We start from the raw sequence: 5,931 nt of genomic DNA on the forward strand, positions 1-5,931 counted from the left end.
CTTAACCTATTCTATCACATTTACTATTTGGAGATTTGCCAGTATACTTTTAAAATAGACTGTTTCACAGAAATGAAAAATGTATACTTTTTACAGATTGTCACTTACAATGTATTTTCTGGAAAAAATATGGGATTTTCTAAGTTTCTACTACTTAAGAATATAAATGACACATTTTTCGCACTAATGCTTTGTATACAAAAACTCACACTAAACTCTTATGAACTCACCAGCTTTATGCTGATATTCGTTTTCAAAATAACTTGTATCTTCAGGTCAAAGATAGACAGGTACAGACGAAGCATTTTTGGAGAAGGTGGAGCACACAAGACCCATCTCTTATTTTTGATTACTTTTGGGTGATTGTTAAACATTTCAAAACACACTTGTAATTAAATTCACTATGTAAATGCAATGGTTGTATGTTTCTTGTTTTTACTACTATGCAATTGTGATGATACCGTACACTACGTCATCCACCCCGAAACGTATTTCGCCGTTATCGGTTTTGGGGTGTGACACCTTGTTTTATGAGTTAATTTATATTGATGAAAAAAAATTATGTGTTAGTTGTTTTCAATCCAAATTGATCTAAAAGTAGTTCATAAAATGTGTTTTTTGTAACTTGTCCTCAAGTTATATGAAAAGTCATATTTATGAATCTTAAAACTCATAAAATTGTCATAGGTTACAAAATGAAAAGTTTTTTTTGTCATAAATAGTTTTATGAACTCCATAACTTGTCCTCAAGTTATGGATGTTCAAGAGTCTCTTCATTAAAGATTTTTAAAACCTTAATTAAACTTATAAGTTATGAAAATCTAAGAGTTTTGAAAAGTTTCAAAACTTGCCCTCAAGTTTTGGAATTTGCAAAGTTACCTCCCCATGTATACTTTAATTCCAAATTAAACCTTAGAATTTTAAAAGTTTAAAATTCAACCCTTATACTATTATTATAATTTTAATTATATAGATATGTATAAGATAAAGTCAATCTTACTGTTAGTAGGCATCATTCACGAAGCTAGTCTCTAAGGGGGGTATAAGGTTACTGCCTATAAAATGGCAGTTTAATGGGTGTCCACTCTCACCCACCGCTTCCTTGATTGGTGGAGGGTCGTTAGCCGAACGGGTAGGAAAGGACTATAATTCTCCCTTCATTAAAAGTATAATGATAAATACTATGTAACTAAACACTTATAAATTTCCAATCTTAGTTACTTAGGAAAATGTGAAATGGTGCTAACCCATGAAATTGCACTTTGCACATTTGTTAAGTCGTTAGTGGAGCGTGTGTGGTTAACCGGCACACTAACTTGGGACTGACAATGTGTGGCAGAGGCTAACTTAATGTTTATCATAGATTGGTGGAGCGCATGTGGTTAACCGGCACATCAATTAGGTGATAAAGTTAAGGGTACCAAGTTAATTTGCATGGTTATTCGCACCTTGTTTGTGATCCTCGGCATCCCGGTCACAAACTTGCGAGGGCACAATCGAGATTCAAACATGCCATTGAAAGTTCAATGTATCTTAAAAGATCTAGGAGATTCAAATCCAATTAAAACTTAATTATATTTTGTTTTCATGGTGGAATTTGGTAAATCGTCATTTACCTATCTTCAAATATTTTTTAACTTGGATTACGGCATCCCTCTTCCAGTTATAAATAGTTTGATGGGTCCTAGCCTTAATATTTCATATTGGGTGTTATATTAAGGACTTTAAATCAACTAACTTGAATTTCTCTCATTATAAATGTCTAGTTTAGACAACTATGATCTTCCCAAATCTTTAGGAACAAGCTTTCCTAACAAAGATGATATCCCACATGGAATCATACTTCACCTCCTCCACCTCCTCCAATATTCTCTCTATCCCAAAAGTCTCAAGACTTGAAAATTTGTAAGTCACTCAATCCCTATTGGCAAGCAAAGACTATGTATGCTTATATCTTGGAGGTTAAGTCACATATTGGCAAGTCGGGAGAGTCGGGTGTGAAAGTCTCGAGGTAGTTGGCTGTTGGCTTGGTTCTTCAGTCACTCCCTGATGACAGATCACGACATGACCCTTAGTGATCTTACCTATTCGCTTGATGTTGCTTAATCAGCAATGATTTGGAGCATTAGTAAAGCAAATTTGCTTGGAATCTTCCCAAACTTTCATGGACATTGACAATGGTAACATTAGAAGTCCAGAAAAGCTTTCTCTTCCCAATGGAAAGGGATTAGCCATGGTCAAGTCGTTTGACCCAATGGTAAAGAGAAAGGCTAAGTCTAAGATAGTCTTTTGCCAATTAAAAGGGACATTGGTTGCGAATCTGTCCAAATTTACCTGAAAGTCCATATGGATAGTAAGGTCAAATGTTTGACTCTACTTTAGGTAAAGTCCACTATCTAACTCTATTAAGTTCCTATTTGGAGATCTTAATACATGATGTAATGTAATTACATTTTGATGTTTTGAAGAGTCAGAGGAAGCTTAAAAGAAGAGTATGTTGATTCTGATCATGAAGAAATGGATTTCGATCGCATGATTCTAAGATCAGAATTTTGAGCTACTGCTTAAGAGTTGTGATATATTGCTTAGGAATAGACAACAACATGTTTTTCATATGTATTTGCATTGTAAGGATAAGTTTTTTCCACAAGTTTTAAAATAAAAGGAAAAAGTTTTGATTTTATTTATTTTAAGTATCCTTACAATGACATTTGTGAAAAATTGTTGTTTATATGTTTCCATTGATAGCAATATTGGAAAATGGATTTAATTCTTTCATTTGTGGTAGTGTCATAATTTACCAAATAAGGAAAGATTCTCATCACCCAAGTTTCAGTTGGATAGAAACTTGGAATCATGCAAGTTGTATTGAATGATGAATGAGACTTCTCATTTTTAGGAAATTAAGACTAAGTCGATCCTTGTTCACATGTATGTTTGAGTCGAGTGAAGGACTGAAGGATTGGGTACACTAGGTTGTGCGCTGGTCAAGTCCACCACAAAGGTCGATAAGACTATTCATTATGATTTACTAAAGTTTAGTAAATATGGTTACACCTACAAGTTTAAGTGTAATTCTGAAACATTGGAACAGTTTCAATTAGTGGCAAGAACAAACAAGAAGAATCAAATTAGGCAGAAAGATAAAAGTTTCTCCAATCTGAAGAGATTGGAGAGTACTTAAGTATCTCGTTTTATGATTATCTTAGTGATTATGAAACCATATCACAATTGATCCTCTGAGGTCACCTTAGTACATTTGTTTGGTTAAGGAGAGGAATTGTGAATTGTTGAAATGGTTAAATCAAAAGATAAATCATACTTCGTTCCAAAATCAAGTCTTAGAGTCATACTCCAAGATTCTAACTTGAGTGATATAATTTTTAAGAAATGCTTATAACAGTTATCAAATGTAGAGTAACATGTTTATTACTCTTGTACATCAAAAATTGGTAAGTTGTGATGTTTTGGATAAAATAGAGACCAACTAAGACCAATTGTGAGAAGTGTTAATCTTGATAAGAATCCGCACTAACTCTTGAATATTTGTTTTGTCAAGGAATGGATCTTGACAAGAGAGTCTTATATGTTAAGAGGACAGTGGGAGTCTTAAAGATCCTGAAAAATTTCAAGAACTAATCAAGAACAAAACACATTGTTTAATCTCTAGCACACAACTTGAGGTTTGTAACCCATTGTGTTGGCATATGTCTGTGCCCACTCTAGTTTAAGTTGACTATGCTTGTGAGTTCTATAAGTTCTCAGTTGTTTGCATAACAACCTAGAAGCAACGGTAGGCCCTTGTGCTACTAAGTGGCAAGAAAATGAGATTGGGTAAGTTCAGTCTATATGAGTTTAGATTTGTCACTAACCTTGTCTTATATTATGGTTTTGACAAATTCGCATGGATAGGAACACTTACACCATAATAATAAAAATCTAAGTGTCATATGGTTTCTCTTCGATTCATGAAAATGATGGTGAGGAAACTCTTTCACTGAGTAGATTTTAAGAAGATAGCAATTGTGATATTTGTATTCTCAAAGTCATTAGTTGCGCAAGTGTAGTTAACCGGCACACTAACATGGACTTGTGAGAATGGCAAAAGGTCTAAACATTATGATTACGACATCTATCTTCATAATTGTTTAGACACACATGTGAGATATCTAAGGAAAGGTGTATGATTTTGATAAAATCTTATCAAAGCATCTCGTATCAGAAATCTAAACTTTGGAAAGAAAGTCAATAAAGTATTCATTTCTAGAAGTTCGGTTGATTTTTGGGTACATGTCAAAGCTAGTGGGAGCATAAAGTGATATGCTAGTTAGATTATAATTATCATGTTAGTGGGAGCATGATTATTATGTTAAGTGTTGAAAGTTAGCAATGTTAATTATAGAAAGCAAAAGTTTTAATTTGCTTCATTCTAATTCTACAAGCTTAGATTGAGATTTTAATCAACTTTAGTCAAAGATATATATGAATTTTATGTTGGAATGGTTCAACATAAGGAAATTCTATATATGTTGCATTCTCAAAATTCGATTATGATTACGGCATCCCTCTTCATAGTTCGAATTGTGAGAACATGGCAAATAAAAAAATTTATAGCATGAATCATGTCTCATATGCTTTGGGCATAGGATCGATTGCAGGTGCTATAATATTTATCCTTTCTAAATTTTCCAAATGCCTGGGGGCATTAAGAGGAGAAAAGGTCTAGTATTGGATATGACTAAAATGATTAAGCAATTGTCGAGGACAATCTGAGGTTTACCAAAGATTGGTTGCTCATGGACAGTTGGATGTATAGAGATAGGACCATATTGACATACTCTAAAAAGAGGCAACTCTTCTTCACAAGTTATAGTCAAAATGGGCATATGGAAATGTTTCCATAGGTGGAAGTTATTCTTTGAATCTATGTAAGGTTAGAAAACTTAATGCATGAAGGATGTTCAAAGGAATGTACTTTGAATATGAGACTTCGTTTCCATGGAGTTGATCTTCATTGGAATACTCTGTAAGGATTGTTGACAAGTCTTTGTGACTTTGTTCATAATCGTTACAAGAGGATCAGTGCATATAAGTTTAAAATCTAACAGATTTCGATAAATGGTAGGAATTTGGAATTCTTACATTTACGATAAGGATTTGGGATTGTGAAATGAGAATCATTGGAATTATGTTCAATCGATATATTCCACAAAGTAAAGATCATAGACAAACATAGTGTGCACACTTGGTGTATGGCATAACTATTGTTTAGAAAACATAGTGAACATGCTTGGAGCATGGGACAACTAGTGTTTTCATTCAAGTATAAAGTTGATAAATTCAAAACAGTATACAATGAATAATGAGTAATCAATATGGTGTTTAAATAAAAGGTGTTTTATTTACTCTCAAAGTGTTGGGACCATATAGGATTAGTATTATTCTTGTGTTTCACTTTGCATGTTTTGACTTCCCGAATAATTAAGTTATTCAAACCATCCACAGTCGATAATACGTTGGAAGTAGGTATTAAGGCAAGACTGTCATGAAGTTGGCTTGTAGATGTCTAAGGTGTTGGACATAGCAAAAGTTGTTACAACATTCATGAGTGCTCATAAGTTCTGAGTATTGGATTAAGCCCACACTCATTTGAATCACTTCATGGATTTTATCACGAGTGATCATGAGATGATAATATTTTATATATTCTTCAAACCTAGAGATATGAGTTGTTGACTATGAGTTGGTTATACATTGATTGCACGAAAATGCATTGTTAACTCGATGTTATAAAACGTGCCTTTATGTATGATTCAACAAGTAGTTAGTACAAGCATATGAGTCAAATTTTATCCATTCCTTTTACCCTTATAGGGATAAAAGCGATATTTGTGGGCCCCTCGATGATTTAGTGATGACACCGTAAGTGCT

The sequence above is a fragment of the Lactuca serriola genome, chromosome 4 (assembly GCF_051521515.1).
Source record: "Lactuca serriola cultivar US96UC23 chromosome 4, Lser_US96UC23_V15, whole genome shotgun sequence".
Taxonomy (NCBI): Eukaryota; Viridiplantae; Streptophyta; class Magnoliopsida; order Asterales; family Asteraceae; genus Lactuca; species Lactuca serriola.